The sequence below is a fragment of the Adiantum capillus-veneris genome, chromosome 17 (assembly GCF_014529385.1).
Source record: "Adiantum capillus-veneris isolate H3 chromosome 17, ASM1452938v2, whole genome shotgun sequence".
NCBI classification, from domain to species: domain Eukaryota; kingdom Viridiplantae; phylum Streptophyta; class Polypodiopsida; order Polypodiales; family Pteridaceae; genus Adiantum; species Adiantum capillus-veneris.
In genome coordinates this window covers 78,377,109-78,392,731 of record NC_140947.1, presented here as the reverse complement: position 1 = coordinate 78,392,731, position 15,623 = coordinate 78,377,109, and the positions used below count along the sequence as shown (strand labels likewise).

Below are 15,623 nucleotides of genomic sequence, written 5' to 3'. Positions count from 1 at the left end.
ACAACCAATTTTTTCCCTTGTGTTAAGAGTTGTCTTTCCTACATACAAAACTTTCCCAAAATCTCACCCTAACACCTTCAAAAGTGGCTTCCAAGGAGTGCCCTCGGTCAAAATTTGAAAGCGAAGGAAAAAAATTTGAATGAACTCCTACACTGTGTACAAGCTTTAAAACAACCAAAATTTCATTTAAACAAAAGTTATTGCTAAAAATTCAAAAATAGGCCTCCCTTGGACTCCCCACAACGATAAAACTCAAAGGTTTCAAGGAGAGATTTAGTGTCACAAGTGCATGGTAGGAATTTCACCGAGGGTTATTCCTTAAAGATCTCTTTTACTTTATCATGTCTTTTCATGTACAATCTTACCAAACAAAAACAAATTCACACTTTAAATGACTACGAATTTTATTTAACTTATTAAACAATCTCAGAATATGGTAGATCTATAGAGCTCTTACACACCAACAAACAAAAAAGTCCAAATTTCTTCTAGTTGAATTTGATAAACATACATTCATGAACAACTTACAAGGGATAGTGCGATCATAGTTCTTGCATCCATTCCATGACATGGTATGCTCATGGGATAACCTATCCCATAAAATATCTTTGGTGGGGATGCCCTCATGTTAGGAAAGGGTGTGTTGTTGATGGAAAGCTATTGTATTGTCTTACTAGGGATCTCTCCATGTTGGCATAATGGTTCTTGGAGTAGTGGGAGCCACATTTCTTGAGGAGATCTTTGTGACACTATAAAATATTCCTGTTATGCCAGTTCCTTGAGCCATTGTTGCAAACACCACCACTCAACTAGCATAGTAAGAGGTCATCTTGTACCATGACGCATTAGAAACCCGTTCTTTAAATAAAAACATGTATGAATTCAACATTTGTAAGCTGTATAATAAAGACACTTCTTAAGTACATGTTGTACAAATTTGCAAGTATTTCCATCAATTTGGGAATAAACAATTCTAAAATATACATTATAATGAGATTACCCACCTCTAATAAGCATAGATTTGAAGCACCTACCTGCAAGATGTAACAAAGAAGGTTGTTTTAGAGAAAAAGTGGTGAAACTTAACCTCTCTAACCTTCGACCTTTCACTATTTGACACTCATCGATTTCAGCATAAAAGCAGCCTTTGTGCCAAGCACTGCAATACAAGTAGAGGCAAGACCTTAGAATTCAAAGTCTATAATAAGAAGAACACAACCAAAAGTAAGAAGTATATTGTTCCCTTGCATCAAGGGGTGTTTCTTTCAAACATGTGATGGTGTTGGCAAGATTCATAATATAGGCATCCTTTTCCTTCATTTTTTGTTGGAGAGTTTCAACCTCCCTCTCCAAAGAGGTAGTACTTTGTTATAATTCCTCCTCTGTTTTGAGATGAAGAGATTTCCATTTATGCATCCACAAAAGTCTATTAAAAGATGAATAAAAGCGGCTTATAGGATCGTAAGGGTACAAATGGCGATCCACCCAAATGTTGAAATTTGTCTCATCGACGGTGCGACTTCCTGTGATGACCTCTGCTCACCCTCATGTGTGGCCTTTGGTGCAAACTCCGTGCATATGTAGATGTGTATGATTTTGGTGTGGAGAGTACGTGGTGGTGGAGGCACACGGTTTGTGATTTTGTGTGAGCCATGGCAGCTGATCGTGAGGAAGCAAAGGATGAAAAGAGAGAGGGGGGGAGGGAGATGGGAGGAGAGAAGGGGGCAAGGTGGGAGAGGGAGAGGAGAGGAGAGAACAAATTTTTTTTTTGGAGAAAGATTTTTGAGAAAGTGGACTTGCCTGTAGGTCAAAAAAAGATAAAAAAAGGATTTTTTGATATGCATATATGTTGGGGTGGAGTTTTAAGTAAAAATGACTTTTTTTTGTAAAAAATCAAATTTTTTTTCGCCCTTAGTGACATACGTTTTTGTTGATGTGGTCACACTCCTTTACTCCCTTCACTTTCAAAAATCTAGAGAGAGAAAGTGATCTCCCAGGTCCACATCCTACATGTGCCTTAAAAAAAGGCTAGAAAAGACTATTTAAAACTAGCCTCTTGAATGTCCTTGTCCCCTTAACCCTACACAACATTAGCCTTAATTCCTAAAAATTAGAATTCCTTACAATGACAAACTCCATTGGTACTATCGCCTATGTGCCATACACCACTTTAAAAGGTATCATTCCAATTGTAACATTATAAGTAGTTTTGTAGGCATCTAATGTTATTTGGAGTTTGGAATCCCATTGGTGTGGTTCTTTCTGAACTATCTTTTTGAGAATTGTCTAGATAGTTTTATTGTTGCTTTCAGCCTGGCCATTGCACCTAGATAGTAAGGGGTATATTTCAAATGCTTTATTAAGAAACTGTTAGTCACTATCTAAATGGTTTCATTGATGAAGTGAGTGCCTTGATCTGGGACAATCTTGATTGGGCGTCCATATCTGGATATAATATTTTCATACAAAAATGTGGCTATGGATTTGGGAGTGTTGTTTGGTAACTTGATGTTATAATTAGCCATTTTAATTCCATTTTTGGAAACCACATGTTCGAGAAGTTGTCCCTTTCACACCATGAATACTGACTTGAAGAGGTTCAAACAAATTCCTTTTCTCTGCACCTCTCAAAAAACATCTCCAAAAATAATAAATGCATTTCTTCACAGGAGAATATAGTAAAATCATCAACAAAGATAGCCAAGAACTTATGCAGAAACTCACTAAAAATCTCCATCATACATCATTGCATAGCCCAAATGGCATTACCAAATACATAAAGGCTCCCCTTTTAGTGACGAATGTGGTCTTGGCTCTGTCTTAAGTGCAATTTTGAGCTGATTGTAGCCATTATATCCATCCATGAAACTATACATTGCATGGCCTGCAATCTCATCTAGCATCATTTTTGTAAAGGGTAAGGAAAAAGGATCTTTAATCATAAATGCATTCAATTTATTATAGTCCACGCATAGCCTTAACTGCTCATTCTTTTTAGGTACTAGCACTATCAGAAAGAGCCAACCACTACTTACAACTTTTGTGATGAACCCAGCTTTGAGAAGATTCCTCTTTCACTTTCTTAGCATAGTTGGGATTCATCATGTAACTTTGTAATCTGACTGGTCTGGCATCTGGCTTTAGTGACATCCTATGCTACACACCTCTGTATCCACTCCTTTTAGATCCCTATGTTCTTAGGCAAAAACATCTTTGTACTTTTAGAAAAGTGCCTTGGTTTTCTCCTTATTCTCTACTTTTAGATGTTTGTTGATTTTGTTCATTCTAGGATTAAACTCTTCCACTTCTTAATCGTCTGGAAATAACAAGTTCAGGCCTCCTCCCTTTTGTTTGGCCATGGATTCAGCTTCTTTCAGTTTTGATATTAGCAACATAATGATTGAATGTATTTCTTAATTCTAAAAGGACATTCTGAATCTTTAGTTCTTCAGCTTTTGGGTTTTCTTTGTCAAAATTTTCTGAAGTGGTTTCCCCCTCTGGTCTGAATTTGAACTGGTTCCCCCCTCTTTTTGGTGCTGGCTATTTTGGTGGTCGTCTGTCCAACTGAACTGTCCTCTCCTAGGGTTCATCTCAGTGAATTGGTTTGATTATTGTTTCTTTTGTCTTTTGGCCTGATCCTTATCCATGAGCACATCGCTAAGGTCTATTTATGTGAGTGAGAAGATATTCATTGAGACCATCATCTTTTCTATTTTCTTTGTCCCATATTTCTTGCATAATTCCTCAGGCCTCAATTCCTTCTTCCAACTTCTAGTATTGTCCGTTTTTATTTGAATCCTTCTAGTAGACCCTTGGATAGTTAATGTATGATTTTCATAATCAAGTATAGCACCAACAAGTTTTGAGCCAAGGTCTACCTAGGAGCATCCCGTAGGCTCCTTGCACGTCCAACATTAGATAGCTGGTCTTAGATGTCTCCTTGCCAACTTTGATTTGCATGCTTTCCATGAGTCTAGTAGCTTGAACCACCCTGTGATTAACCATCCTCACTCTGAATGGTGCGATTTTTAGATCCGTGACTCCCAAATTTTGTCTGAGATGGATATTTACACCAATGCCACCATCCAGTATAACTCTTGATAATGGTTCCAAGTGCTTCCTTACTTTGTAGTCCATTCGGATAACTAAAACCTTGTTGTCTCAAATAGCTGCTAGGTCCATTGCTCTAGCTTCTATCTCAGATTTTCTCTTATGCTTAATGAGCTTCACAACTATTGGTAATGTTTTCCAGATGTCATCAAGTTTGACCGTTAGCTTCTGTATCCTTTCATATACCTTGACATTTATCTCATCCTGTTCATTACCAAAGCTATTCTCTAAATAGTAAGATTTTTCCTCCTGACTATCTTCATAGTTCCATTGTGTTGGATGGATCTGAGATGGATTCTTTGATGGATCCTTCATCATACCATTGACTCTAGCTTCAATCAATTATGATCTAACTTGTCTCACCTTGTTTTCTAGACTTTATACTGCAGCAATCATGGACTCCTCACTTGGTCCAAATGTTGCCTTCTCATTCTATCTTTCCATTATTCTAAAGATTGGGGTGGTAGCTTCTAAATTTTGTGGGCCTTATAACATTTTGCTTTCTTTGGCAACTTCTTAGCCAAATTCTCAGTGATTTTTGTTGCAAGTCCCCTCTACTCCTACCATTTCCTTGCCCTTAGCCTTTGAGACTACTCATTGTTGCTCCCACTTTTTGGTTTTTGTGGTTTACTTTTCCTCATTTGCATATGGGATCTCTTCTATAATGACTCCCTTGCTTCTAGCTACCACATGGCTGACACTGACTCCAGTATCTTCTAGTCAGTAGTCTCTGGCTTCGAACCTTTTGAGTATTAGGCTGCAAAATGTCCATATTTGCTACATGTATAGTAGTTGTGGATTTTCTTTTTGAAACTTCCTTGTCCTCTACCCCTGCATGTGTTGCCCTAGTATTTGTCTGTGCAAGTACCAATACTTGTGCTAGCTTCATTTTCTTTAAACCCACTAGCCCTATCTACCTTGACTACTTCTAGATTTGTCACTGCTATCATTGATAGATCTTCACTTTCTTGAAATAAGTACACTCAGAACATTCATCAGACCTATGCAATTTAGATCTACACTTGGAGCACCAAATTTCCATTTTCTTGACTATAAGTTTTGTTCTAGCAATCTCAGTGATCTATTTTGACATCTCCTCCAATTTTCTGGTCCATGATCCTTTCTTCTTCCCTTTACCCTTGTCATCTCATTCACTTTTAGATGAAGTGGAGTTGAAACTAGAACTGGAGTTCTCCTCAGTAGAAGACTCACTATCATTGGATCGTCTCCTTTGATGACCCTTTTCTTTTTTAGCTTGTTGTTCTAGTTTCAGAGCTCTTTGTACCAAGTCAATGAGCTTATTCATTGGCCTTGGAACCTCTTGTTCCCTTAGCTTTTTAATTCTAAATTCATTCAAAAACCAAACTCTCATCCTCTTCTCAGAAGGGGGTTTTTGTAACTGTCTGGTTAACTCTTTGATCCTATCAACATAGCTCTTAACTAATAGCTTACCCTGCTTGATCTTGTCAAGCTCACACAAAATGTCTTCATCTCCCCTATTGTCTGTATACTCCAGTCTGAAAGCCTTAATAAGCTTATGGTATGATCTGAGTTGACAAGCTGGATAATGGTAGTACCATTTTCAAGCTACCTCCTTTAAGGTCCGTGGAAAGTTCTATGCAGCTAGAACTGAAGATATGCACATGACCTAGTTTCAGTGGGAGGAGCTTGATGAGCTATGCACGTCTACAATTCGATTGCACCTTGGTGAGTTGGTGTACTTTCCAGTGTTAGAATGCGAGACTGTTCATGCTTTATGATAGAATTATCTGATACTTACAAAAAGGATACAGCTAGCAAAAAGGTCTTCTTGATGCAATAACTTTTTAATCTTCATATAAAGGAGTCAGCTAGTGTTGCTAGCCATATCAAAGATTTTGATTCTTTTTTTGCCCAGATTCGTGCACAACGCATGACCATTGATCATGAGATGAAAGCAATCTTTTTGCTTTGTTCGGCCACCCTCTTGGGATATCTTTTGCACATTTATTAGTAACTCTGATCTTAATTGTATACTAAAATACGACGATGTTACTAGTGCACTTTTTTCAGAGGGAATGCATCAAAAGACCATGACTAGCTCGCATCATGGTGAATCTCATTATGTGCAAAGGGATGATAAGCAACTTAAGGGACGTTGTTTGCAAAGTGAGTCCAAGAAATAGGGCAATAGAGATGCAGAAAAGGGTAGATCAAAGTCTCGCGGTCGCCGCAATGTTCAATGCCATTATTGTGATAAGTTTGGTCACATAAAGAAGGATTTTTATGCTTGGAAGCATGACAAAGAGAAGGGAAAAGGTAAAGGCAAAGATTATGATGATAAAGAGGAGAAACCAAAGAGTTCGGTTAAGATTGAAGAACTGAATGTAGTTCAAGATGATAGTGATGCGCAAGATATTAATATGCTCACTCAAAATAATGATGTCTTTTATGATGCACAAGAAGCTTTATCTTTGCAGAGTTCTATGCCAACTAAACTTCTTGTTAGTGGTAAAGTATCCCATACATGGATTCTTGATTCGGGTGCTTCGTTGCATGTACATCTCATAGACATTTGTTTACTACACTACGAGGGAAACCATTGGCTCTGTTACACTTGGTGACAGTTACTCTTGTGACATTGTTGGCGTAGGTGATATTGCCATGGCTATGGAAAATGGGGTGAAGTCTCTCATCATTAATGTGCATTATGTTCCAGCCTTGCTACGCAATCTGATTTCGGTTGGACGTCTTGATGACTTGGGTTACAAATTCATTTTTCATCAACAGTCTTGGCGTGTTGCGAAGGGCCATCTTATTATAGTACATGGTTCTAAAGTTGGTTCACTTTATCCTCATTATGTATCTGATAAAAACAGTGTTCTTTCTATAACCTAGCTTCCAACCATTGCTTTGTGACATAGATGCTTAGGACATATGTCAAAGAAGGAAATGGAGACACTCTCTCATTTGGGCTACTTACCATCTTTGTCATTTTTTTATTTTCCCTTTTGTGAGCACTGTCAATATGGAAATCAAACATGGACAAATCGTACACATTCTTTTGAAAAAGAAAGAAAACGCTTAAAGCTTGTGCACAGTGATTTATGTGGGCCTATGCCTTCTAAATCTCATGGTGATGCGTCCTATTATGTTACATTCATTGACGATGCAGCACGGCATGTTTGGATCTACGCCATGGGGTCTAAAGATGAGACCCTTTCTTTCTTCAAGAAGTTCTTATCTAGTGTTGAAACACAATCTGAACATAAGTTGAAAGCTTTGCGCTCAGACAATGGTGGAGAATATGTCCCAAAGATTTTACAGACTTCTTTCAAGTAGGGGAATTAAGCGTGAGTTCACAGCTCTTTATACCCCTGCACAAAATGGTGTTGCAGAACAAATGGATAGGGCCATCTAAGAGTGGATTATGTCTATGATATCACAGGCTAATTTACTGCAAGCGTTTTGGACTGAAGCATTATATACACAGTCATGTACTTGATCAATAGATCACCACATGCTTCATTATAGTTTCGTGTATCTTTAGAGTTATGGTCATGACATAAATTGTCTTATGAGAAACTCCGCACATTTGGCTGTGAAGCTTATGCACATGTACCCAAGGAGACGCGTGCTAAGCTAGATCCTAAGTCCAAGAAATGCATCTTCATGGGCTATGGTGTAGATGGTCAACTTGGCTATCGTTTAGGATCCAAAAAGTCGATTAGTGATAGTAGCACTGATGTTGTCTTTAATGAGACTAAGATGCATAGACAGCCAGTGAAAAAAGGTTGAATTCCAAAAAGTGACGTTTTCCAATGTATCACCTCATGTCCAGATAGCTCCCGAGCCATTTACTACACAGGCTAGTACGAGTTCTGATCAACCGCGGAGATCTCAAAGCGTCTCACATCCGCCAAAATGTTTTGTTCCAGGAGTGGATTTTGTTTTGCTGACAGATAGTGGTGAGCCTTCTTGTTACAAAGAGGCTATGCTAGCCAATGATAAGGTTCAGTGGGAACATGCTATGAAGAGGGAGCTGTCCAATATTGCAAAGAACCAAACATGGGAACTTATTCCATTGCCAAAAGGTAGGAAAGCATTGCCTTGTAAATGGGTCTACAAGAAGAAGATTGACAATTACAAAGCTTGTTTAGTGGCCAAAGGTTTCAAGCAAGAATATGGTGTCGATTTCTAGGAGATCTTTTCTCTAGTGGTCAAGATGACCACTAAGAATGTTGCTTGCTTTGGTTGCCACTAATGATATGGAGCTTGATCAAATGGATGTCATTACAACTTTCTTACATGGTGATCTTGAGGAAGATATTTATATGCAGCAACCTGTAGGGTTTGTGTTAAAGGGTAAGGAACATTTGGTCTGTAAGCTTCTAAAAAGTCTCCATGGCTTGAATAAATCATCCAGATAATGGTATCAAAATTTTGATGCGTTTATGAGTTCCCTAGGCTATAAGCGTAGTGATGAGGATCCATGTATTTATGTGAAAAGAAAACCCAATGGACAGCTTATTATGCTTATCCTTTATGTAGATGACATGCTTATTGCTAGTCATTCCAAGAAGGACATTGTTGACTTGAAAACCAAGTTGAAAAGTCAATTTGACATGAAAGATTTGGGTGAAGCCAATCAAATTTTGGGTATGCGCATTACTCGTGACCGTAAGCAGAGGTTGTTGTACCTTTCTAAAAAAGAGTATGTGTACAAGGTTCTTGATTGTTTCAACATGCAGAGGGGAAAGGCTTTTAGTAATCCATTGCCTGCATATTTGAAACTTAGCAAGAACGATTGTCCCAAATCTGCTAAGGAAAAGCTACGATGGCTAAGGCTCCTTACGCTTCAACTTGTGGTAGTCTCATGTACGCCATGGTGGCTACAAGACCTTATATTACACATGCAGTGGGAGTTGTCAACAGATTTATGTCTAGCCCTAGTAAAAAGAATTGGGATGTTGTCAAGTCGATTCTCAGATACTTGAGTGGCACTGCAGATCGACAGTTATTCTATGGTTGTGGAGAGTCATCCATTCAGGGATTTGTAGACAGTGATTATGTAGGTTGTGTTGACAGTTGTAAATAAACAACAGGTTGGATTTACACATTTGCTGGTTTTGCTATTTCTTGGAGATCCATTCTTCAAGACTGTACATCCATTTCTTCCACAGAGGCAGAGTATGTTGCATCGAGTGAAGCATGCAAAGAAGCTATTTGGCTTGCTCACCTAGTGAAAGATCTTGGATTGGAGCAGCGTACTCCGGTTCTTCATTGTGACAGTCACAGTGCTATTGCCTTGGCTAACAATCCAGTGTTTCATTCCAGAAGGAAACACATTAATGTGCATTATCACTTCAGTCTCGTGAATGCCTGGCAAACAAGAGCCTTGATTTAGTGAAGATTCCTACATCAGAGAACACAGCGGATGCACTCACTAAAAGTCTCTCCAGCCATCAGTTTTAGCACTATCGTGAGTTGATGGGCATTGGATGAAGAGTGGTTCTCTTCCATTCTTATGGTCTCCCACATTGTCCATCAAGTGGGAGAATGTTAGGTATAATGGCCATGTGGCCATTAGCCCATCACTTACTGCTACTAACCCTAAGTGTATAGCTATACACTTGTGTGAGCGACTAACACTAAGTACATTGTGTATTATTCTTTAGTGCATAAGATACAGAAGAAAGAAAGGGGGCACATAGTGTGTGTGTCGGCTCTCCCCCTCCAACCTGTGTATGTGGCTATGGTAGTGCGTGTGTGTATTCCTCTTCCTCTTTTGTTGTGCTCCCGGCTCCTCTCCGTCAACTCTAACTACCAACCTGGAAAAGTTAAGAGTGTCCAGCTCATTTCATTTTGGCGATCACAAATGGATTGAGCTAAGTTGCTCTCCACAAGTGAACTATCTCCCAGTGGGTGCTAGAGCTATACGATACCCAATATGCTGCCCAGAAGAGGTACAAGTGGTCAACGGCCAGCTACCAAGTTCATGGATGATCCAAACCATGTTAGTCCAATTAGAGTACAGCTACAAATTGAATAAGAACCTAGTAATGATACGGATGTGGCCCTAGGGCTAGGGATAGTTGATGAATCGAGGGATTCCCAACATTCCACTCATTCCAAGAGAAGGCAAGCTGAACGGGCTAAACAAAGAAATCAATCTTGTGGGTCCCAAAAAATACAAAACACAATGAGAAAGTGATGGGAGTAAACAATGGCACAAATCAACGCATAAATTAGCAAAGAAGAAAGAAGAGGACACAATGTCAGAAATAGAGACATACAAGGAGTGGAGTGTTGATATGGATCACTATAGTAGAAGAAGGTCCATAAAGAAGAAGCCAATTCACAAAACCAGAACCAGTCACATTGCAGAACACTCGAGTAATTTAAAATTTTCCTTCCCAATGTTCAAAGGTGGAAAGAACGACATGGTGACAAAACTACCAAAAGATTCTAGAAAATTTTCAATAGAGTTTCCTTTGTATTTGGGACGATGTCAACCAAAATACGAGACAAAATGACCAAGTGTGTCACTCACAAAGAATAAAAGAGGGCAATGCCTCTCAAAAGCACACTGTATAGAGACCAACTGAGGCACATAAACTGTCAAACTGACCATAGACTGCCAACTCGACGTCAAAAGCACTTATACCACTCTATACATATTCTATGGCGAGGCCTCATAAGGGATGCTCCACCTACCTGTATCACGGAAGGTATCTCCACATTTGAGAATACCTCAACTCAATGAAAACCTCACGCTATCGAACCTCAACAACGTAGGATATGCAACAAAATGTATAGCCAAGTGAAAGGGTGGTGGTAATGCATGTGCTAGTCTCCACCCAACCGTGCTATCTTATAGCCTCCCCCTAGCTTACACACTATCCGGTCGTGTCGGTGGCCTTTCCCGTAGGACCCATGTGCTTACATTACCTCCCCCCCCCCCCCCCCCCCTTGGAGAATCATTTTTGTCCTAAAAAATGAAGTAGGAAAACGTTTTTTAAGTGTAGAGACATTCTCCCATGTAGAACCTTCTTCAGGTCTATCTAGCCATTTTACCAACACCTGTCGTCTGACATGATGTCTGGTGCAAAGCTCAAGAATCCAAAATCTTTTTGGGCTCATGAGGGATTCTTGGTGCTTCAATAAGGTCAGCTAACACACCTGTGTCAATGATATTATCATTCTATCCTAGCTGTTTTCGTAAAACGGCTAACATGAAAAACAAGATGAACTCGTGAGTTCTTTGGAAGAGCTAACTTATAGGCCACTTGACCTATACGTTTAAGAATGATAAATGGTCCACAATAGCATGGTGAAAGTTTAGCAACTTTTCCCATCTTCAAAATTTCTGAGTGATATGGAACCTTGAGGAAAACCTTGTCTCCTTCTTCGAAAGTAGCAAGACGATGATGCTCATCTATGTAATTCTTATGTCGATCTTGAGCTTGATTAACATTTTGTCTAGCAACTCAAAGCATGTCAACATGGTCTTGGAGAAAATCCTTCGCTTGTTATATCTTCTCCTTAGCCAACCCCACCGTAATGGGCGATCTAGGTTGAAATCCATATAAAAGTATAAATGGACTAAACCCTGTAGTCACATGCTTTGAACTATTATAAGAAAATTCCAATATAGGTAAGTAGTCTTCCCAATTGGTTTGCTTCTTGCTAACGTACACTCGTAGCATATCCTCTGGCACTTGATTAACTCTTTCGGTTTGATCATCTATTTCTAGATGATCAGCCGTACTCAGATTAAGTTTAGTTTCCAACTTTTGAAACACAGCTCTTCAGAAGTGATTTTTGAACTTTAGATCTCTGTCACTAATGATACTAGTTGGAAGACCGTAGAGTTTATATATATCCTCTACACATAGTTGTGCTAATTACGATGTCTTAACTGTAGTCTTAGTGGGAATGAATCGGCCCATCTTTGTAAGAGGTCTACAATTATCCGTATGGCATCATGGCCACAATTTGTAGTAGGTAGTCCTACTACAAAATCCATAGAGATGCTCTCCCACTTACCTTGTGGAATCTCTAAAGGATGTAAAAGGCCACCTACCTTGAGGCGGTGTGACTTATTAACTTGGCATGGTTGGTAGTTTAGTACGTACTCTTGAGCATCATGATGTAAGCCCGCGACCAATAAAATTGTCGTCGAACTAAGGCATACGTCTTACGAATACTTGGACGACCAGCACTTGGACTATTGTGACACTCAAATAAGATTTGGTGCTAGTGTCTGAGTCCTTTGGGACACATACTCTACCCTTGTGGAGTAAGTATACATCATCAATGGAAAATTCTTCTATCACTTAAGCTCTTCCTGAGTAGGGGTGGAGCTCTATGTGTTGGAGTTTTTATCTACACGTGCAGAGACATGTTGATATAGCTGTACAGAGACATGTGAGTGTGAGGGATCCCTTTTTAAATTTCACTCCACACTTTAGCATATGATTGATCTTGTGCACACTTGCCACGTAATGACTCCAAAAATTCACTCTTTATTTTTGTGAAAGCAAGTGAATTAATCTGAGGCATCCGACTTAGTGCATCTGCTACTACATTATTTTGCCCCTTGCAACATCGTAGCTTACAATCACAATCTTGAAGGATTTTTGCCCATCTAGCTTTACGACCCTTCAAGTCCGTTTGAGTAGTAAACCATTTGATACTCTCATGGTCAAATACTACTTCAAACTCGGCACCATATAAACAGTGTCACCACTTTCGTAAAGCGTGAATTATGACATACAGCTCTCTGTCATAGACATAATAGTTCTATTGAGCTCTATCTAACTTTTTACTTTCAAAGGCTATAGGTCTTTCCTCTTAGAGAAGTACCGCACCGATTGCTTTATCACTAGCATCATTCCCTACCACAAACGGCTTAAGTGGGTCAACAATTACTAGGATGGAAGCAGTGGCTATAGCTACCTTGAGCTGTTTAAAACTGCATTTTTTGCCATCCGCAAGAAAAGGTCTTATGTTTTTCTTTAAGTTGATATGTCATAGGAATAGTGATTTTGGAATAATCACGGATATACTGTCGATAAAATCCAACCATGCCTAAAATATTTGAAGCTCCTCAACCATGTTGGGATGTGGCCATCGAAGAATGTCAGAGACCTTGTCAGTGTCCATTTTGATGCCAGAATAAGAGATCACATGACTGAGGTAATGTATCTTTGTTTTAAAGAAATTGCACTTACTTTACTTAGCATACAACACGTGAGCTCGTAGCTGTTTGAACACTAATCATAACTGTTCTATGTGTTCATGTTCAGTCTTACTGTAAATGAGAATGCCATCAAAACAAATTTTCCAAGATAGGGAGACACTATCCATGAGTGTCATAAATGTACTTGGAGCATTGGTTAAACCAAAAGGCATAACCAAAAGTTCAAAATGCAAAAACCGTGTTCTAAAGGAGGTTTTGGAGATATCTTGCAAAAGGATACGCACCTGGTGGTATCCTGAACAGAGATCTATCTTTGTATAGTATCTTGCCCCATGGAGTTGATCAAACAACTCATCCACTCAAGGCAGAGGATACTTGTTCTTGATGGTTATGGCATTTAATCCACGATAATCTACGCACATGCGCATAGTACCATCTTCTTTTTTACCAATAGAATTGGTGATGCCTAAGGCAAAGTGCTAGGTCTAATGAAACCAGGGCGAAGTAGTCAGCCAACTGACTCTCAACCTCCTTGGCTTCTTTAGCACTCATACGGTTTACTCATTGGTTTAGTCCCTAGCAAGACATCTATGCCATGCTTCACATCATGTGTAGGGGGTATACCCGGGGTAAATCACTTGAGAAAACATCACTATACTCCGTGAGTAAGTGAGTCAGCTTTTGCCGTGCAAAAGAAGAAAGTAAACTAGAGTTATGCTGCAATGGAGAATCTTGTAATTCTTGTAATGTCTATTTTATAATAGTTGCACGTTGCTCTATAGAATTAAAATTGAGAGAACTTTTCTCGTTAGACTTGTTAACATTTTGCTTATCATTAGAATTCATTGCATTTTGTATACCATTAATAGAATTCACCGCACTTTGTTCTTGAGAATTCACAAGACTTGGAGATAAGCAGTAACACAAAAAGACTTCATCTATTAAATTTGCTTTCTGTAAAATAGAAAGCTTGGCTGTACATATAAGAGGTGCAGATGGTATATTTTTCTTACCAAGCAAAAGCACATGTTTACCATTGGCCATAAATGATAAGGAGTTGTGTTCATAACTAGTGTGCAATGTGTTTCCTAAACAATGTGTCATAATAACTAATATCTAATTCTCCTAAATGATTTTCTCATGTTAAATTGATCATTTAATATGGGGAAGTACCAGGGGAGAAAAAGCTAGATTGTTAGTAAGGCTAGCAGACTAGTCACAGTAGGGGCCCCAGAGTAGGGATCCAAAGGGGTACCATCTGCAAAAGAGCAATGTGCAATGTGTAATGAATGGACTCCAAAGACCTTAGGGTTCAGCCCATTAGGACTTCCAAAAGGTTAAGTTCCAAAATTTCAAAGTGTAAGTCCAATGCTCAAATGTTAATGGAATAGGATGCTTTGTGTGTGTACAAAAGTCCAAATAGCTACAGGACAGATTAGAGGGCGAGCTAAGAAGATGAAAAATCTTGTTTGACTAGACACACACACACGCTCGTGCGCTATACACCTAAGCTTACCCTTTCCACAAAGTAAACAGGACACATGTCAGGCATGCAATGAAACCCCCATTCTTGCGTGAATCCTATTGGATTGACAAAGAGGTGGCCCAATGAGGATTGAGCTAGTGTAAATTCAATTTCTTATTTTAGAAATTCTTGATAAAAGAACCAATGAGAATTAATCTCCCAAAAATACTATTGGACAGTCAAAAGGTCCAATGAGAAATAAGCAGGCCACAAATTTGCTTAATTCCTATTGGCCAGAAGACAAAAAGGTCCAATAACAATTTAGAAAATTAAATTAATTATCTCAGCTTTTACAAAAGAGGAAAGGGATGGACACTTGTGACAAGGCTCTTGACTGGGCCTCTCGAATGCTATTGGCTACTTTTCACCGGCCAATAGGAAGCTAGCATGAGTAAAAAGCTTGCTCAAATGCTATTGGCTAAGCTTTTCAAGGGTTAATAGGAAGCCAACATGAGTAAATTGCAAGAGGGGTCGACCAAGATGAGAGAGGGAGTTGATTTGTAAAGGCATAATTCCACACACACTCACACAACTCATGTGTAGAGCAAGAAAGTCATCTCTTTCTCCAAGATTTAATGGAAAGCTCATCTTCTTCTCCAAGATTGGAGAATGGAGGCCTACACCAACAACTCTTGGATGTGGAATGCAAATCCAACCAAGAGCCAAGCTTCAATGCCATGCTTCTCTCCTCTATTATCTAATTACTAAGCTAAGCTAAGTTACAAGAATAATTAAGTGAGAAAATACTTCTTTCTTGTAAGAATACTCCTTGTTCCTCTAGATCTACTCTCATACCCCGCTAGC

At 39.1% G+C, this 15,623-nt stretch overlaps 1 protein-coding gene across 2 annotated transcripts in view; it reads right to left on the bottom strand.

Annotated features, from left to right (window-relative positions):
• Window positions 1–512: 512 nt before the first annotated feature.
• LOC147437536 (uncharacterized) overlaps window positions 513–15,623 on the bottom strand; it is a 57,188-nt gene continuing 42,077 nt past the window's right edge. Inside the window, exon 2 of one of the 2 annotated variants that reach the window (XM_086485964.1) lies at window positions 513–1,034. The gene's annotated coding sequence lies outside the window, so the exon portion shown is untranslated. Of the gene's footprint in view, window positions 1,160–15,623 lie in introns of both variants that reach the window. The other variant, XM_086485962.1, reaches the window with a different exon arrangement.